Here is a 21669-nt window from a genome sequence, read left to right as displayed (position 1 = left end):
CTTCGTCTGAGGGGCACGAGCGCTGTGTTCATGCATTTCGTAAATGTACGAGGTGCTAAAGACAGGCCGAAGGGAAGGACGGTGTACTGATAAGCCTGGACTTCGAATGCGAATCTCAAGAATGGCCTGTGACACGGCTGCTATTTGGATCTGAAAATAGGCGTCTTTCAGATCCACTAATATAAACCAGTCCCCCGGTCGAATTCGAGCGAGGATTTGTCTGGTTGTCACCTTTTTGAACGAACTTTGTTCAAGCGTCTGAGATCTAGTATAGGGCGGAGCCCGCCATCCTTCTTTGGTACTAAGAAGTAGCGGCTGTAAAACCCTGACTCGCTCTCTGCCAAGGGGACGGTTTCCACCGCCCCTTTTCTCAGCAAATTCGCTATTTCGGTGCGAAGTAGGTGTGCTACTTCCTGATTCACTGAAGTTTCGACCCGGGCTGTGAAGTGCGGTGGTCTGCGAGCGAATTGTAGTGAGTAGCCCTGTTTCACTGTCTTTAGCACCCATTTTGAAGCCCCTGGGATCCTTTCCCATGCTTTCGTGTGAATGGTCAGGGGTAGAATGAAATCTGGGCTCCGGTCGCTCAGATACGGGGACCCGGAGACCCGGCCATGATGAACTACTTCGTTCATCATGCTGATTTCGAATGGGGCAGACGGCACTTCGTGCAGTGGTTTTGTAGCTGGCACCCCGGCTATATAAACGGGGAGATGCTTTATTACAGGCACAGCTCTGTGGGCTCGCGGCGCGGCGAGCTTTCCACAAAGTGTGTGCGCTGAGAGCCAGACACATGATCTGCACTCAAGACACTGCCAGCGCGAGCTGGGTTCATACGCTGAGGCGTTATGTGTGTGCGTAGCGCAGATACAGTCATATTCACAGGCAGGGGTGGGCGCTGTACAGCGGGCACATTTCCTACACTTAAAATATGAACGCCATGAGCCGGTTTGACTGATATAGACCCTGTGGTGGTGTGAGACACTGCATGGGTAGTGCTTGTGTGTAGGGGTGAACACTGGGAAGTGGGGACTTTTCCTACACTTAGCGGTCAAGCGGCCTGAGCCAGCTTTATGTTTTCGACCCTGGATGAGTGTGACACACAGAGAGGGTAGTGTTTTTGTGCAGGGGTGGGCACTGGGCAGTTGGCACCTGTCCTACATTTAAAACACCTTCAGCCAGAGCCGGAAAATGACCAGACATAATGCTCTTTTTGAGATGTATGTGGGTCGCCGTGAAAACGGTGTTTGTGATTTCGATGGCGGTCCGGCCGCGGCGGGACTTAACCATCGGCGCCTTCCTAGGGGGGCTAGGAAGACTTGGGAGGCTCAAAGCTCGGCGCGAGCTTTAGCCTAGGTCCCCGGGCGGGAGGCGGTCTGCGGCGGCTGGTAGAGCGCTGACGTGCATCCCGAGCCTGGCGATGTTGTGAAGCGGGCGGAGGAAGCGGTGGGGGTGCTGTTTTCCGAGCGGGAGGCTGCTTTTTAGCGCGACCCGCTGCGGAACTGGAACGCCGCGGCAAAAAGTGTCTCATAGCCTGAGACGTTTTCTGCACCTCTGTGTATCGCTCCACGAAGCCCTTCACCGAGGGACCGAAGAGACCAGCTGGTGAAACAGGGGCGTCCAGGAAGGTGGCGCGGTCAGACTCAGACATGTCAGACAGCGTTAGCCGCAGGAATGAGACGGGGGAATCAGAGAAAGAGGCTCGCGGGGACACCGCCGACGAGTGCTCTTTCACAGAGACTTCTGGTGGCCTTTGTGAGCGGCGCTTTTTACAGCGCGGCCCAGCAGGAAGCGTTGATACCGCATTTTCTTTTCCCAGGCAGGAAGCGCACAACTCATGGCGGTCCCCGTCGCTGAGAACGGCTCGGCACGAGCCGCAGGGCAAGATGGGCATTGAAAAATGCCTTTGCTGTTTTAGTGAGAGAACGTGTGTGTCGCAGCGGCGAACACACACGGAGCAGTGAAAGGATATGAGTGCCGGATAGCGCAGCAGGTATGGCGAGTGAAGGCGGCGAATATACAGCCGGGTCCTTGACTCGAGCTCGTCCCGCTGAGATGCTGTTCAACGGCGTTGCTTCTCTGTCGTAGATCCAGCGACTGATATCACTTGTGCAACCTGGGCGAGGGGTTTTTATAGGCTGAAGCCACACCCCTTTTGGCGGGCCATGACGACAGCGCAGGAAGGCTCCCCATTGGCGCTGGAGTCATGCCAAGACGCACTGATAGGTTGCAGCAGTTGCCGCAGAGCAGCCAATAGGTGCGCGAGCTGTCTCGCCTATGTCTGCCTGCTGCAACAAATGTGATTTACATTCTAAAAATTAAGGATCATTTTTTGCTTCAGTATTCTCGAGAAAAGGAGTTTTCCCGTAGCGTAAGCTAAACTTACGCAACACGAGAGTACTCTCGTAAGATAACTACTATTAACTAAAAAGAAAATCTGATTAACGAATTATTATACCATGGTCTGGGTGAATACTCGATTCTCATTGGCTGCAGGGTGTCCATTAAAAAGTGATAGAGGACACCTAGTAAATAAACTGTCAGGCATAACCAGGGAAACCAAGTTATTGTTTGTAAAAACTTTAGATTTCGATTGTAAAACTAATTAAAATATAAACTAATGTTTTAAAAATGTGTTATTTGGCAAGTGACCATGGTATAAGCGGGTTAAAGCCCTTCGAGGTGTCCATTGTCAGGTATTATTGGACTTCGGCGGAGTCCATTCGGCTGCGCGTCGGACGGTTCACGCCTCGCCATCGTCCATTAATACCTGACAATGGACACCTCGTCGGCCATTAACCCTTACGGAAGTAATAGCACACAGATGAAAGTCTTAGTTCACTATTAACTAATCAATAACTACTGTTTTTTAATGCTTCCCAGAGAACTACTGAATTCATTCATGCAAAACTAATCAATAACTAATGCAGGACAAATGACTAGCACTACTTTAACATTTTAACTGGTATTGTAAACGAATATGTCACGGAGTGACAACTAGGAACCATAATTAACTGAACGAGTTCTCGTGGGGAGACAGTTCCGGCGGGACACCAGGCCGGTTCCGGTGGCCTGTCATGGCTGCCCGTGTTGATGAGCGACAGCTGCAGTGAATTATGAAGTGGCTATTTCAACGTTCGGCGTGCAGCGTTCCGAGCAGTGCGGGAAAGCGGAAGGGCAGTACGGAGGCAGCGGGCAGCTGGCGAGCTCGGCTTTGGCCGAAGCGGAGGAGAGTGGCATTATGAAAAGATGCTCTGTTGTGCGGCGGTCTGGTGTCCAGTGTGCATGGCGGCTTGAGAAGAGAGAAGCGGCAGTTTGAAGAGGAGAGGTGCAGACAAGCAAAGCGGACTTGATTAAAACTGAGGTATGATAAGACGAGAGGGCAGATCGTACAGGACGGGAAAGACTGCATGTAAAGAAGAAAGAGCTGGAGATCAGCGGTGTGGTTGAACTGTGTTATCTCATCGAACAGATGAGTGTTATCTGCCGGTCCTATTAGGAAGTTAATGCCTGTAGTGCCCGCTATCTGCCATAGCTCGGTGAAGCCGCCCCGGCGTTCAGTGAGATCTGGTTTGAAGCCTTTTAATGTCAATTGTGTGTCCATAGCCAACTACCTACACAGCCCTGGATGTACAGTTTTGACAGTTGAGCGGAGAGAGTCGGCTGGGACCACGAGAGGAGACCTTATTCACTGTGAGTTGATGTGAGTTGCAGTGCTTAATCTGAAGTGAACACGTGTGATCATTTGAGGTGACTGAATTGTGCACTGGCGTGGAAACTGTAATTTTATGTCTGCTCGTTCCCCAGTTGGCATACTCGTGGGTCTCGAAGGTCAAATTGAAATTTACTAACTGCTGTGTGTTTAGCGCATGCTGTACAGGAATGCAGCCCCATCCTGTCTGATTTGAAGAGGATTTGTTGAATATTCATGCATTGCTGTTGAATCCGTGACCTGAAGAGGAAGCATTATCTGTTTATTGAACTGTCCACACCGAAGAGGATCGCTGCATTCTGCCATTGCCGCCCTGTGGTAAGAAGACTCAGTGTAACTGTTGGATTCTGTACGCACTATTGTTGTTCTATGAACAGAGAAAGAGATCCTGATATCCGCCGCTGCATTCTGCCATTGCCGCCCTGTGGTAAGAAGACTCAGTGTAACTGTTGGATTCTGTACGCACTATTGTTGTTCTATGAACAGAGAAAGAGATCCTGATATCCGCCGCTGCATTCTGCCATTGCCGCCCTGTGGTAAGAAGACTCAGTGTTTGACTGTTGAATCCTGTACTCACCACTGTTGTTCTGTGAACATAGAGAAACTGCCCTTCGCCATTGAATGCTGCCATCACTGTTCTGTGGGGAAGTCACTGTCCGTCGCTGTATTTCAACTGCCGCCGGCTTGTGGAAGGAGGGAGACCCCCAGCTGGCTGGTGTGTCCCGTGGAGAGAGCGAGAGAGCTTCCCGTTTGCCATCTACGACTGACTAATGCATTGCGTCGGATGATCCCCTGCCCTATCCTCCCCCCGTCCCAAAAAGAGGTGACACTCAAATACTTGATGCTGTCCTGTGAGAAGAGTAACCCCCTCCCTTGTTGTCAATTTTCTACCAGTGCCTGTCTCAACACTTACCTCCGGCCGAAGAGGAGTCGCTGTGCGAACTTCCCACGCAGCCTGACGAAGAAGGAGAGGCGGATCAGCCTGTGATTTTAGTTTAGGATTTAGCCATTTTAATTCAATAAAATACAGTTTTTGATACTGATTATCTTGTCCGGTCTGTCTGTGTCTCTGGGTAACTCCTCGAGGTGGTACGCTCAGAAGGGGAGGGAAGGCCGCCCCGGCCTGTGACAAATACACAAGGTTGTGTAGAGGATAAAGTAACAGGACATCCTACTATGTTAAAATTGTATTGTGAGAGGTTTTGTGGGGCGTTTTTTTTTAACCGATAAGTAGTACCTCTGTCTTGTCTGGATTTAATAAAAGAAAATTACGCGTCATCCAATCTTTTATATCTTTAACACACTCTGTCAATTTGGATAATTTAGCGTTTTCATCCGGCCGTGATGAAATATATATTTGAGTGTCATCAGCATAACAATGGAAACTAATTCCATGTTTCCTTATAATATTTCCAAGTGGCATCATAAATATTGAGAATAATAGAGGGCCTAACACAGATCCCTGCGGCACTCCATAGTTTACTGAAGTTATGATCGATTTTTCTCCATTTAAATAGACAAAATGGTAGCGGTCAGATAAGTATGATCTGAACCAGCTTAATGCTTGTCCTTGAACACCAGTATAATTTTGTAGTCGATCTAAGAGTATTGTGTGATCTAAAGTATCGAACGCAGCACTAAGATCAAGTAAAACTAGTAGAGATACAGCCTTGGTCAGAAGCTAAAAGTAAATCATTTGTGATTTTAACGAGCGCAGTTTCAGTGCTATGGTGCGGCCTGAATCCAGACTGAAACTTTTTATAGATGTCATTTTCTTGCAAGAAAGAGCCCAGTTGAGCGGACACAACTTTTTCTAATATTTTAGACATAAATGGAAGATTTGAAAAATTCGTCTAAAATTTGCTAGGTTATTATGATCTAATTGTGGTTTCTTAATGAGTGGTTTTATAACTGCCAATTTAAATGTTCTTGGAACATGACCTAAAGATAGAGATGAGTTAATAATATTGAGGAGAGGCTCTTCCACTATAGGTAACACTTCTTTCAGTAGTTTAGTTGGTATAGGATCTAATAAACATGTTGTTGTTTTAGATGAAGTGATAAGTTTATTTAACTCTTTTTGTTCTATAGTTGTAAAGCACTGTAATTGTTCTTGCGGGGTGATAATTGAGGCTGAATTATAAGGCACGATTGAAGATTGAACGTTTACAATTGTGGTTCTGATGCTTTCTATTTTCTCAGTGAAGAAGTTCATGAAATCATTACTACTAAACTGTAATGGGATATTTTGTTCAGGTGACATTTGTTTATTTTTTAGTCTAGCCACTGTGTTAAATAAAAACCTTGGATTGTTTTGGTTGTTTTCTATTAGTTTGCGGAGGTGCTCAGCCCTGGCCGCTTTTAGGGCCTTTTTATAACGTGACATACTGTCTTTCCACGCGGTTCTAAAGACCTCTAAATTAGTTTGTTTCCATTTACACTCTAATTTATGGGTTTCTCTCTTTAGAACATGCGTAGTATTGTTGTACCATGGTGCTTTAATTTTCTCTCTGACCTTTTTTAATTTAATGGGTGCAACAATATCCAATGTTCTGGAGAGAATGGTGCTCATAGTGCTAGTTAGTTTCTCTAGTTCATCTATTTGTTTGGGTTCAGGCAGCAGCTGAGACAGATCAGATAAGCAATTTGAGAAATTATCTATGGTGGATGGAAGGATTGTTCTGCCTGGTCGATAACGCGGCGCAGCATGACATATTACAGCAGTACGTAATATGCAAGTTACCATGTAATGATCAGTGACATCATCACTTTGTGGAATGATATCTATATCGGTTGGATCGGTTCCATATGATATAATTAAATCGAGTGTATGATTAAGACGATGAGTGGGACCAGTGACGTTTTGCTTGACCCCAAAGGAGTTTAATAAATCTGTAAACGCAGCCCCTAATGCATCATTTGAATTATCTACGTGTATGTTAAAATCTCCAACAATTAATGCTTTATCGACGTTGAGCAATAGATCTGAGAGAAAGTCTGCAAACTCTTTTAGGAAATCAGCGTAATGCCCTGGCGGTCTATATACTGTAGCCAAAGCTAGAGATAATAGGGATTTTTTTCTTACATCTGAGAGCGTAACATTTAGTACAAGTACTTCAAACGAATTAAACTTGTCACCTGTTTTCTGGGTAACATTAAGAATATCTCTATAGATTGTTGCAACACCGCCGCCACTACCAATCAGACGGGGCTCATGCTTATAACAGTATCCTGATGGAGTAGACTCATTAAGACCGAAATAATAATTTGGTTTAAGCCAGGTTTCAGTAAGGCAAAGTACATCAATGCTATTATCTGTGACTATTTCATTTACAATAACTGCCTTAGGTGTGAGTGATCTAACGTTTAGAAGACCTAGCTTTAGAAATTGTTTTTGTTCACTAATAGCGAGATTTTCTGTTTTAATAACAATTCAATTTTTCCTAGATCCTGCAGTAGATTTATTATTTGATGTCACTAAACGAAGGAATAGACACAGTTTCTATGCAATGTTGTACACTAGTATTTATATCAATTAAGTTGGTGCAGCAGAGACTGTAATTTGGACTTTTGGTTACTAGTCAAATAAAATGGTATTTAACATCTTGGAGATGTTATCAGACAGAAGATCTGCTCCGATTCTGCTTGGGTGTAAGCCATCAGCGCGGAAGAGCCTAGGACGTTCCCAAAACAGATTCCAATTATTTACAAAGAGCTGTTTCTGCTCATTGCACCATGACATTAACCATTCATTTAGCGCGAATAATCTACTGAACTTTTCATGCCCTTGTCGGTACGTGGGAAGCGGTCCAGACACAATGATCGTTGTTTTAGGCGATGTGCTGCGTACCGTCTCGATCAGGCTCCTGAAGTCTTTCTTCAGAACCTCCGTCTGCCACAGCCTGATATCGTTTACTCCCGCGTGCAACACGACGGCTCCGACACGCTCGTCACCGTTCAAGATCTTGGGTACCCGCGCAGCGATATCGAAAACACGAGCACCAGGAAAGCAGTGACTGCGCACCTTACTTTTACCTAACGTAGCGTGGACGTGCCGGACGATGGAATCGCCAATGATCACAGCATTGTGTTCCGTTTCGCTAAGAGGGGAGAAGCGGTTCTGGGTGGAGATCTCGAAAACCGGGAGGGGCGGAGAGATTCTTGCTCTGGTCCTGGCCCGCGTCTTCCGCTGAGGAACCACCCAGGCTTCGTGGTGGCGTGTCGGAGCCGGAGTGAATGAAACCATGGCTGATCGTGACCTGGGCGCTCGGGACCAATGCTGAGAAACGCACGGAGTAGACGAGGTCGGGGTCAGCGGATTACTAATGTTAGTCACTGATTTGTGTGCATCGGCGCGTGATGTTTCAAGAGCTAAACGCCGGTCTCTCATCGACGCATCAGCGCGTGCTGCTTCAAGAGCTAAACGCCGGTCTCTCAGCTCGGCTTGTTTCTCTAAAAGGTCGCGGATCTGCTTCTCTACAGGTTCCAGCTCAGACTGCACCGCGTGCAGCTCGAATGTGTCCTCACCTGCACCAAAAGGTAGACAACATACATCTGATATATTCGCCATTTTAACAGATGGACAGTAAGTTACCAACGATGCTACCAGGGATGCTATCAATATTAACCCCCTGAGGTCGGCAATCACGCCGGCGTGATCTGCTCGTTTTTTTTTTTATCAGTGCAAAATACTCTGTTGATTTTGATTTTACATACTTGTGTTGTACATCATTCAAAGCTGTTAAATGTCTTCTTTTATTTGTGTACACTCATAATAATAACAAAATGTTGTGTTTTCCGTAAAACAAAGAAAATAAACATGATGCGCGTTCTGCCGTCTCTCTCAATGTGAAACTCCTTCTGAAACGCGACAGAAAATGACCTGTTACTCAGCGAATGTTTGTCACACAGACTTAAAACGCATGTCTATACAACGCTTGGAATCTCTATTTTTAAAGTATGTAAATTATATAAAAAACAAATATTATATTTTTAAGTAATCCATACGAAAGCAGCGGCATGTACAGTTTCTCAAACGCGTCCTAATTAACTATAATGTGACCACACCCACGCGCGCACGAGCGATTGACATGCAAATGATCCATGCGGAGAAACGCAGACCTGTAAACGCCCTCATCACCTCAAAACAAAGAAGCAGAGACTTCGTAACTTACTCTTCTCTGCTTTCATCGAGTTTGGACGAATGTAAGCTGTGCTGTGCTGTGCTGTTTACCTTGAATTTACCTCGGATTTACCTCAGAAGAACGCGATTTGAAGATGAGACGATTTTTAAGGTAAGACATGTTAAACTGGTCGTGCCAGATTAAAATGTATGTTATGAAATTAGTTTGGAGTAAAAGCATGAACTAAGCCTAATGTCATATATGTAGCCTACATGTAGGCCTATATATAGACAGAAACATGAAATGTGAACTGGTAGGCAACCTTTCAGTGCTTGTATACATGTTCGACACGAGGATGTTTTTATATTCTATAATAAAACACAGCATGGTAAAAGTAGGCTAATATATATATATATATGTGTGTGTGTGTGTGTGTGTGTGTGTATTCTGTACATACACTCCGGGCGGTATACCGCAACCGTCGGAGCATCCCACCATGCGGTCGAAAAACGAAAGAAAGAAATAGACACCTGAGTATTGCTTCATGGAATGTCCGCACCTTGTTGGACCTGGCTGAGACACCTGACAAGCCTCATCGTAGAACAGCACTTGTGGCCTTAGAGCTAGCAAGGTACAACATCGACGTTGCAGCCCTCAGTGAGACCAGACTTCATGGAGAGGACTCCCTGACGGAGGTTGGTGCAGGGTACACTTTCTTCTGGAAAGGGGTCCCCGAAGGCACTCGCCGGACCCATGGAGTTGGTTTTGCAGTGAAGTCCAAACTGCTGCAGCTTATCCCTGAATCCCCTGTCGGCATCAATGAGAGGCTGATGACCTGGCGCATCCCCCTTGCAAAAGGATGCTTTGCCACCCTCATTAGTGCCTATGCACCAACGCTTGCTGCCGAGTCTAACATCAAAGAGGACTTTTACCTTGCCCTCGACTCTGCCATAAGAAAAACACCAGCCACAGACAAACTCATCCTCATGGGAGATTTTAATGCCAGAGTGGGCATAGAGCACCTGGTATGGGATAAGGTAATTGGCCGGCACGGAGTTGGGAAGATGAACGACAACGCCCTCCGGCTCCTTTCTCTCTGTGCAGAACACCAACTGGTCATCACCAACACCATATTTCAGATGAAGAACAGATTCAAAACCACCTGGCAGCACCCACGCTCAAAACATTGGCACCTCCTCGACTACGTAATAGTCCGTCAAAATGACCGGAAAGATGTCCTCTCCACTCGAGTCATGCGCGGAGCAGAGTGTTGGACTGACCACCGCATGGTCAGATCCAAACTCCTCATGAGTATTAGCCCCCGTGGTCAGAGGACAGCTCCAAAACAAAAAATCAACTGCTCAGCACTCAGTAGCCCCACCTCACGAGACCTCCTTCGACAGCTCCTCGCTGATAACCTCAAAAAGATCCCGGAGGAATCAGCCGATTGGCCAACGCTGCGCCAAGCCATCCACAGTGCAGCTTCAGAGGCATTGGGCCAGTCGAGGAAACATCACCAGGACTGGTTTGACAGCAATTCGGCTGAGATACAGACACTCCTCAAAATAAAACATGATGCCCATAAAGCTCTCCTGTCCTGCCCTGGATCTCCTACCTTGAAAGCCACCTTTAATGCAGCGAGATCTGCAACCCAGCGTGCCCTCCGGACAGGGTTATTATAGTTTTGCATTTTTCATTAGTTTTTATTTCTATTTCGTTTTGACTTTTTGTTTTCAAATTCAGTTTAGTTTTAATTAGTTTTTAAAGTGGGTTTGCTAGTTTAGTTTAGTTTTTATTTTTTGAAAATGCTTAGTTTTAGTTTAGTTTTTATTAGTTTTAGTGTTAGTTTCAGTCTTTTTTTTGTAATTTGGGTTATTTGTCAGGGGCAAGATTCAAAAAAGTCAGAAAAAGTATTGTGTAATAATAAAAACATAATACAATTTTAGAAAAAAATTCATACCCCATTGAAATTCCTTTACCTCTTACAAAATCCACACGCTGTACCAAAAATCTACACATCTTCTATACAGAATTCACACCCTATACAAATACCACAGCTGTACAATTTTCACACCCTATACTAAATTTACCCAATGGGGAGAGTGGGGTGATTTGTGCCAGGGGGGGGGGGAGTAGTTCCACCCCTTGTTTCTGGAAAACCATAGAAGAAATTGGTCATGTGACCATATAATTTTGAAAAGCAATCACTTTTACTCATCCTCCAAAGAAGAGAGACACGTGGCATGAGAGTTAAGCACATTTTAGTGCAAAAAAACTGATTTTTCCCTTTCAAAGTAAAATTTCTATGATTAAGGTTTTTTGATTGTAGTGTCTGAACAATTATAGACAAGTTTGAAAACATTTCACACATGTTTTAGTGCTTTAGTAGGCTACACAATGAGTCTATACAGTTAGCATGATGTTAGCTCTTAACTGCTGGATCATGCTAGTTTTTCAAACTTGTGGGTCTGGGGTGATTTGTGCCAAAGGGCCTGGGTTAAGTTGTGCCAGATCCAGACCACCTAGACCTACATACTCACAGGGGATAATCTTGAGAAGTGAGGAGATGGGCATGCCTCATCATTGTTTGACTTAGGCCTGCCTGCTATTTGTTTAATTTAGCTAACACTGATTTCAGTTTTGAGTTTGCACTATATTATTAAAGAGAAGTTTTATTCAGTTTTTAAGTGGCCTATGTCACAATAGTAAGTTTAGAAATTAGCCTAGTCACTTTATTCTTATATGTTACATAATTGACAGACAGCGCTATGTCAACAGGCATCTATTGGCAAAGCCTTTTTGCCTGAAATGAGTCACAAATATCATATATTGTGTTGCTATGGTGCTCTAAATGGTTGCTAGGGCGTAGCTTGATAGCTTCACAATGATCCTGAGAGACTGATTGGTCGTCTGAGTAAAATGAGCCCGCCCCCTTGTCTCTATGACACTGTGATCCAGAGTTATGTTCAATACAAAATCCCTATGCAATTGACCATAGTAGGAAAAACGCATGCTATGGTATTCCAGGGTGACAATATCTAAATAAACCTTAAATGAGTAATTTTGTATTGAATTTGTCTTGCTTTCATATAGCATTACAGTTCATAACATTAAAATGTTCTGTTTTACTTCAGAAATCACTGGCACAATTTACCCCAATGTATTCCCCTAAAGGCACAACTTCCCCCGCACCAGGGGCAAGTTGTGCCATGAGACCATTTTTTCCCCAAAAGCTATATTTCTGAAACAATTTATTTCAGATCCAAAGTTATTGTTCTCAGGGATGCACCACATCCTGAAATATATGTACATCGTTAAGTTGAAGGAATTACTGCCATGGCCTCACTTTAAGTCACTTTGAGTAAAAACTGGCACAACTCACCCCACTTTCCCTACAGTCAATAGCCTACTCATCTGGATTGAAGCAGCAAATATTAAGTGTAAAAGTAAAAAAATTATATAATATTATTTAATATTTGAATCAAAGCTTATATAGTGTTTTGACATCGACAACCACAACCAAAAAGTGCATTTTACCTTAAACTTGCGACCAGTTAACTTTCTAAAAAAAACGCAATCGCTTCTCGGGTCGACATTAACACACTGACAAAATTATATTCAGAATTTAAAATATTTTGATACCAAAATACTTTTTAATGTGTGATTGTAAGGTGTTCACGAGATAGAGATACTAACCTTTAGCGAACTTGCTTTCAACGTCGAACGAACACTCGTTCTCATGGAGACGCGGTGTGCACGGAGGGGAGGGGCTGTGTATGTGTGTGTGTGTGTGTGTGTGTGTGAATGTGTGCGCGCGCACATGTGAGAGACGCATGAGTGACAGAGACGGAGGGAGAGCAGGGAAAGGAAATGCAGCTGAACGAATACGCTGCGTGTTTTAAAAAGCGTTAAAAAATGAAATACCTTGACAAAGACGAAAACTAAGGACATTTACTCTATAATTTTATTTTATTTTAGTTAGTTTTGCCAAACACACATTACAGTTTTAGTTAGTTATCGTTTTTTTTGTAATGCCTCGTTTTTATTTTTATTTCAGTTAACGACAATATTTTTTCCCACCTAGTTTTCGTTTTTTCGTTAGTTTTCGTTAACGATTATAACCTTGCCTCCGGATCATGGAGGACACTTGGTGGGTGAAGAAGGCAGAAGAGATACAGCGCATGGCAGACTGCAACAACTCGCAGGGCTTCTATGATGCCATCAAAACTCTCTACGGCCCCAGGAAGAGAGCGATTGCTCCAGTTCGTTCAGCTGATGGCTCGACTCTCCTCAAGGACCGCCATGAGATCCTTACCCGCTGGGCAAACCATTTTGAGACTCTCCTCAACCTCAATAACCCTGTTGACATTTCTATCCTGGATAACATCCCCGACTTATCACTAGTCACACACCTCAACAATCCCCCTCAGTTCCTGGAGACACGCCAAGCCATTGCGAGTCTTAAAAACAATAAAAGTGCTGGACCTGATGGCATTCCGGCAGAGGTCTTCAAACATGGAGGGTACCTCCTTACACGCCGCCTGCACCTCCTCATCTGTCACATCTGGGAATGTGAGACCCTCCCACAAGACTGGAAGGATGCCGATATTGTGGTCATCTATAAACAAAAAGGGGACAGAGCCGTGTGCGGCAACAGCCGTGGAATCTCCCTCCTCTCCATCGCAGGGAAAGTTCTGGCAAAAATCATGCTCAATAGGCTAGTTAAGTACATCTCAGAAGCTGCACTTCCGGAAACGCAATGTGGCTTCCGGAAGACTATATCCACCACTGACATGATTTTTGTCTTAAGGCAGTTGCTAGAAAAAAGCAGAGAGCAGCGCACAGACCTCCACATAGCCTTCATTGACCTCAGTAATGCATTTGACACTATCAACCGTGAGATGCTCTGGAAACAACTTTCCAAACTTGGGGTACCACCCAAGTTCCTCACCATTCTACAGCAGCTGCACAATGGGATGCAAGCCAGAGTCACCACAGGAGAACTTCAGTCAGAGTTCTTTAATGTAAATGTTGGGGTGAAGCAGGGCTGTGTCTTGGCTCCAGTCCTTTTCAACCTCCTTCTCTCTGCCGTCACTCACCTTTTTCATTGTGCTTTAGGACACAAGGATGGTGTTCTTCTTGAATACCGCCTTGATGGAAGCCTCTTTAACATCCAGAGGTTGCAGGCCTACACAAAGACCAAATCCTGCTGCATAGCTGAACTACAATATGCTGATGACTGCACGATTCTAGCACATAGTCCTGAATCCATGCAGCATGCCCTCAACACAATAACCAGTCTCTACCAATCCTTTGGTCTTCAGGTTAACATTAAAAAAACTGAAGTTATTTCCCAAATCTTCTCTCAAACCTCTTCACCCCCCAGCTTCCATATAAACGGCATTCCACTTAAAAATGTAGATCAGTTCACCTACCTTGGTTCAACTCTGTCCTCTTGCTGCTCCCTTGATATGGAAATACACACCCGTATCAAAAAAGCCTCTTCATCATTCGGTCGCCTTTGTAGTAGGGTTTTTGAAAACCGAAATCTGAGGGTCAGCACCAAGGTTGCTGTTTATAATGCTGTGTGTGTCTCCACCCTGCTTTATGGGGCGGAAACATGGACTCCATACAGCCGACACATCCCACTCTTGCAATCCTTCCACATCCGCTGCCTCCAGAAGATCCTCGGCCTCTCCTGGATGGACCGAGTCCAACATGCGGAAATCCTACAGAGTACCAATTCTATCTGCATGGAAGCCGCTGTGGCTAAGAAACACCTACGATGGATAGGGCATACCATCCGTATGCCGGACCACCGCTTGCCTCGCCAAGTCCTCTATGGCCAACTACAAGGCGCCAAACGAGTAGCTGGTGGACAAAAGAAGCGCTATAAGGACTACACCAAGGGACTTTTAAAGCATTCCAACATCAACCCCATGCAGCTTGAAGCTCTGGCACAGGACAGATCAGCCTGGCAGGCTACCTGTGCCCGAGTAGTTTCACAAATCCACAACAAAGACCAACAGCGGAGAGCCGAGAGACGCAGACAAAGACACCAGAGGGCAGCTGGGGCTCCTCTGTCCTTTGGTTTCCCCTGCTCCACCTGCGGACGAGTGTGCGGCTCAAGGATCGGCCTCAACGCCCACGAGAAGTGGCACCAACGGCAATGTTGTTGATCCCCTCCCTAACCCCGAAGCAAGCGTCATCATCGGAAACGATGGACAGCTATGATGATTCTGTACATTTTAAAAAGCTATTTTAACCTGAAAAATCTAAAATGTATTCCCCAAATTGTGCAGCATAGTTTCTCTTGATATCAGCATGTTCACAGCTGTTTTGTTGTTGTTGTTTTTAGAGGAACAGGATGCCACTGATAAGTCCTGCTGACTTCAACATTCACATAAGTCTCCATACATGAACATGCTAAAGTGAAAAATCAAACACCATGGAAATGAAAGGTATGTACTATGTTTCAGGAATGGCACAAAGGTGTGTGACAGTTCAAGTCTCTGTCTTTAGTTCAGTGTGTTAAATAATGTGTTTTTTTTTTTGTCATTTGTGTATCTTTGGATTATGTTGTGTTGTAAATAAATTAAAAACAATCAAAAAGCCATTCTTTTTTAAATCTCCTCATTCTTTGTGCAAGGTTGCTCAGAATGATAGGGCCTGATAGCTCCTAATAGGGCCGTTAGGGGAGGTTCTTTGTCTTTCTCAGGTGAGAAAAGCTTACATATTAATGAGCTCCCGCATAAGGCTTTTTCACACAAAACACGTCGTAAAATTTTTAAATCAATATATTGTCTTCTCTGAATGAGCAGTCAGGGTGATTTTCACATAGTTTTGAAGCAAATATTCTAGGCTACGTCATACAATTTTCAAAAGTCTTATGAAGAAATAATCAGTAGGGGTTTCATGAGCTTATTTCAGTGACAATTATTTTTTGTTTTTTCACAAACCACGCATAAATGTTATTATCTCAAAACTACAAACTTTTATATACTTGCTGCTGATATATTATTGTAGCAGAGTTTGTGCTGAATACAGTGTAATCAGACTTTAGCCATGAAAATGTCACAAGTAACAGAAATAAGCACAAATGTCAGACTATGTCAGAACACCTCCAGGGCCCAGAAAACAGCTCAGACCCCAGAGGGTTAATACTAATTTATGACTGAAGTCTTGGATATAATCCGTCTTTTTAGTGGTACGGGTGTAATGTAGATGCACGATAGGCGAGAAAATGTTCGTTTGTAAGTGAGTGTAAAGAAGACGCGCTCAGCCGTGACCCACAGGTGAAAACCGGTGTTGGATCACAAATTGGCTTGAGACGCGTCTGCTCAACAGTCCGCGTTGTAACTATGAGGTTTGAGCAGCAGTGCTTCTCAATGAGGAAAAGTAGAAAATGTTCGTTGTAAGTGAGTTTAAAGAGAAAAATCTTGGATTATAAATCAAATCAATGGAGCTCCACACACAAACAACGCGCTCAGACGCGACGCATGCGCAGATCAACAGGAAGTTTATTATAATTATAATTTAGTTCATTTATAGCCGCTCTGGAAAAAAGTAATGTCATCGTCCAGCTCAGTTCAGTTCTTGTATAATACTGTCAATGCAGGCAGATCAATATTATTGTTGAATATTAAATTAAATGTTAAATTTAATGTCCCCAACTAAGCAAGCCAAAAGCCAATGGCAACAAAGGTGGAAAAGGGCGACAGTGGCAGGAACCAAAACTCCATCAGTGGCAGAATGGAGAAAAAAACTTTGGGAGAAACCAGGCTCAGTCGCTCAGTTCTCCTCCGACCAATGAATGAACAGTGTATGGTTATGATGCAGGCAGCATTATAGATCAGATGTCAGACTGGATTGGAACAATCTGAATATTATCCAGTTCCGTCTGGTTGAAGATCGGAGTCATCACGCCGGTATGGAGACGAGTTTGTTGAGGATCAGTGCCGATGGCCTTCTCAGGGGAGAGTCTAGATGACACAACCTCTTCTGACACTTCAGGGATGCATTGTGGTCGTTTCTAGGTGCAGGTCCTCCATCTGATCTGGATACGGCCCGACTACGATAAACTTTGGGATAAACAGAGAGACTAACATTAGCGTAGACGCCATTCTTCTTATGATGTAACGAGTACATCAGTTTACTTGCTGCCTCTATGCCGTGCATAATTTCACACATTTTAATGGCCAGTGGAAGTATGAGTTCCCTTTCGTGGTCACTACGAGTTACGTCAGAGACGACGAAATGGGGGTTTTGCATAGAAAGCCTATCACCTTCGAGATTTAGAAAACGAGCCAATGGCAATGGAAATGTCTGGGTCTGCGGATTTTGCATGCTTAACTCCGTGACGAAGTCCTACAGAGCCGCAGGACAGGCAGCCGCCTCACTGCATGCCATGGCCACTCTGCAGGTCTACCAGGACCAGATGCTCAGGGACATGCACAAGGGTAGGACTGACCCAGGGCTCTTCGATGAGCTGCGTGCCGCCACTGACCTCGCTCTCCGGGCGACAAAAAAGTGACTGCACGCTCCCTAGGTCAGGTGATGGCCACTAATGTGGTCCAGGAGCGACACCTCTGGCTGAACCTGGCAGAAATGTGGGAAGCCGAGCGAACCCGATTCCTCGACACCCCCATATCCCAGGCCGGCCTCTTCGGCGGTGCGGTTGAGGACTTCGTCCAACAGTTCTCATCCGCTCAGAAGCAGACTGAGGCGATAAAGCACATCCTGCCCCCACAGCCCGCTGCTGCCTCCACCCAGCCATCGGCACAGGTTCCTCAGTCTGCTCGCCACCGAGGGCGTCCTCCCGTGGCTCCTGCCCCTCCTGCACAGCCCCAGCAGCAGCCATATATAAATATGGTCCCCATATATAAATATGCACTTTTTCAATGATTCAGCACAATTTTATGATATATAGCCAATTAGTTTGTGGAACCGACTTTGAGAACCGCAAGGCTGGTCTATGCAACACATAAAACCTTAATAGGCTACGAGTAAATATGGTACAAATTAAACAATGCTTAATAATTAAAAAATAACTGGGTTAATCATGTTAAACGAGTCATATCATCCGGGTTTAAGTGCAAAGATTATAGTGTGCAATGAATATATTGTAGACAGAAATGTACATGAATATAACAGAGATGGCAAAAGTACTCACTTCCCGTACTCAAGTAGAAGTACAGATACTTGTGTTAAAAATACTCTGGTAAAAGTAGAAGTACTGATTTAACTTCTTTACTCAAGTAAAAGTAGCCTTGCGAATGATAACCATTTTTTTATGCAAAGCTACCTGGACCACACAAATGTTACTAGAGTGAAGGCTGAGAAACTTAAGTGGATATGGAAAAAAGGTTCTTTATATGCCATTGCCTACATTTTAAATGGATGTCTGCCAATAGGCCTAAAATATCACATAGCCATATGATTATTGTGACTCATCCAGAGACTCATCCAGGTTAATGAGATTCTGACTGAGTAGCAAGATATGAATTCAATTGTGAATTAAATTGTGTAACAACAATGACTTATGTTAGGGAATTAATTAGCTCAAATTAGCGTTAATGTGAATATGCATATGTTGCTTACGTGAATTAAATGATTCCCAAATAGGAAGTAGGTCAAAAACCTCGGCTTATATCAGTGATTACACAATTACTTGTAGTACTCATTGATATAGGCGGGTAGACTATGTTCAATTAGGGGGAATTTTTAGGTAGAAGTTGAAGAATGTTCATTTATTGTACAAACTGTACGTCCAGCACACAGAATGTACAATTTCTGAACAGAAATCTAGCGTCTTTAACACCGATAGATAACACTTTCCTGTGGCCACAAAGAAAATAATTATCTTCGTGTTTTAGACAATTTGAGATTTCTTTCAATAGTAAAATCGACCGTAGAGCTTAAGAGGTAAAGATCTGCACTACTCAGGGACTCAGAATTGAAACACAACAGGCAAACTCAATTTAAATGATTTAACAAAGTTTATTTAAACGAGCTAACGGTTACAGATACTATCTTAAATCACACAGGAGTAAATATGCATAAACAAAAACAATATACGATCGCAATAAGGAATACAACAAAATAAACTTAAGAAGCAAAGGTTAACGCAGAGGAAGAAAAAGGGAGAATATAAGAGAGAGAGAGAGATGAGAAAGAGAGAATAAGAGGGAATTTTAAGAATGGCTTTGTGTGTGTGTACAATGATAGCGTGGTAAGGAGAGGTGTGTGTGTGTGTGCATAGACATCATATAGATAGACGCCCTATCGACCGCTACTGCCTATTGGCGCTGACGAGCCGTGGGGCCGCCATCTTAGACCGGTCACCCGCTCCACTCAGTGTAATCTGTATAGCAGGTGCAATGAGCTGTCAGCGCATTTAATTAATCATACCTCACTGAATACCTAACTGATTTTCACACGGATTTTTTTGCTGCAAAGGTCATTCATGTAGCTATGATATAGGACACATAGTTCGGCGTATTTTAATATTAATAGTAGGCTTGACAGTAATATCATATTCTGATATAAGAGATTAAGTGACCAGATGTCCAAAATCAAAATATGTGATGTAGGATATAAGGTATTTTATAAATCACACACTATAAATATGACAAAGAAGCAGAAACAGATAGTTGCAGTAAAGTAAGATATTTTAATAAGTTGAAGAAACGTGTGTATTACATTGCTTCCTGATATCACGTGCGCAAACACAAATAACCTATTTTTATCTATTTATATCAAAATCTGAAGTATATATATATATATATATATATATATATATATATATATATATATATATATACTTCAGATTCTATATACAGATATATATACTTTAGATTTCATATATATATATATATATATATATATATATATATATATATATGAAATCTAAAGTGAATTCATACATTGTTCGACCGGACATAACAATATTAGCAGTTATGTCCGGTCGAACTATGTATGAATTAACTTCAGATTGGATTGTGTTGGTAAACTTACCTAACGCTAAAAGTATGTTTCGTGCCTCTAACAAGTGCTTTCGAACTTTTTGATCTGAATGGTGTGTGGAAAAACACTTGAGTTGAGGGAGGGAGAGAAAATTTGGGGGAGACTTCTCATAGTGTCTAGAACGCAACTGAATGTATTTTCAACCACAGGAAACTACTTTTAAACACAAAATTACTTGATTTACAGAGGGTCTATTAATATAAAAGTTACCTGAGGTAATTTTCCCGGACCTTTTTACAGAAGGTAAAAGTCGCCGTAATCTTTACTGACATTGTCCGTCATGATTACTGAGATGGACGGGACTAAAATAACCGAGAAACTCTTGTAATTATTACTTTTTTCCACACCTCTCCATGTCGGGAGAACACCGGCAGGTGCAGTAAACAAAGCCTAGCTAACGTTAGCTGGCTACGATTTCAGTACATTAATATCAAAGATCCTTGCTCCTCTCAATTATCTGGTAATAGTCTATTCACAAAATACAACCAATAGAACGGTAATGTTAAAAGTAATCCCCCGGGCCCTATTTGCGATGGTCCGCCGATTTAGAACTGGAAAATGCTCCACAGTGCTCTAGCATCTTAACTGCTGCCACGCAACGAAACCAGGAGTACGACCGGTTTAAGATGGCGGCCGCATTTCTCAGTGCCCAGCGGCCAATAGGGCATCTAGTCTCTATATAATATCTATGTGTGTGTGTGTAGGAGCACACCTATAGCAGCACGTGGTCGTGTGTTTCTGTCTAGGAACACGTGGGTATGTGTGTGTGCATGTGTGTGTGTATGTGTAGGTGTGTGTGTAAAAGAGTGTGTAAGTGTGAGTGAAAGAATTTAGAGATAGGTAGAAACAGTTCAGTCATTCACAACAAAACCCCAATAGGCACAGTAATTTTAGACACTTTAAACAGCACTTCAGATTGCAAATTTAAGGTCTACGTTACTCTGTTTGAAGCTCGGCCTTTTTGTGTGTGTGCGTCGAGTCGGTGTAGACAAAGCGCCTGGATCACGTGGTCACCGGAGCGGGTTGCTACAGCGTCTGGTTGCTATGGCGACTTGAAGCGAGCGAAAACTTAGCAAGATGATCTTAGCTTTTAAGTTGGTTTCGTTTGTTGGTTGAAGAAGACTATCAACTGAAGTAAAGTAGTTTTAAGAAAATAAAACTTGGAAGAAAATGAAAATAAAAGCGAGCGAAGGTTTCCTTGAAGGAAGGAGGCGTGGTCTTCTTTCTCTCTCTGGCAGACTGCGTTTGAGAGGAGGAAAGCATGATATTTTAAAGGGGCCCAACTCACGCCCTCTCACGTATGTGAGCCAATGGTCCTTAACGGCGGGTCGGGTCCACCTCCTGACGTTTCGAGGGTCGATACGCCCCTTCCGACTAAGTATCGAAAAGATAAATTCGTTCCTAACATTAATAACACTGGTATTAATAAGAGAATGCATCCTCTGATATTCTGTGTTAAAGATTCGACACCGTTGGGATTTACGGAGCAAGACGATACCATGAATGGCAATTCTATGACCTAGTTACACACAGATACATGATTTTTCGCGATTATAATCACATCAAATGGATTACAAATCAATAAAGCTATATAGGCATAATATTTAGGACAAGGGATCATGCATACATCACGAAAATATATTTTAAACATTTCACAAGATGATTTTGATTCACACGTGGTAGGATCTGCGTGTGTTTTCTGTGTGTGTGTGTGTGTGTGCTGACACAGTTCGAGAGTTCATGCCTGGCGCGTTGAACTTTTGTCCTCGAGCGCGGGTTGAGAGGCTATGTGTGTGCGCTTTACTGGTTTTG

At 43.6% G+C, this 21669-nt stretch overlaps 1 protein-coding gene across 3 annotated transcripts in view; it reads right to left on the bottom strand.

The window, feature by feature from the left end:
* Positions 1-1360: 1360 nt before the first annotated feature.
* Positions 1361-21669, bottom strand: part of crfb4 (cytokine receptor family member b4) — a 98585-nt gene continuing 78276 nt past the window's right edge. For all 3 annotated transcript variants that reach the window (XM_079882221.1, XM_079882222.1, XM_079882223.1), the window contains exon 8: positions 1361-1373. The gene's annotated coding sequence lies outside the window, so the exon portion shown is untranslated. The remainder of the gene's footprint in view (positions 1374-21669) is intronic.

Source organism: Squalius cephalus (genome assembly GCF_949319135.1).
Source record: "Squalius cephalus genome assembly, chromosome: 9".
NCBI lineage: Eukaryota > Metazoa > Chordata > Actinopteri > Cypriniformes > Leuciscidae > Squalius > Squalius cephalus.
This window is presented reverse-complemented; position numbering and strand designations above follow the sequence as displayed.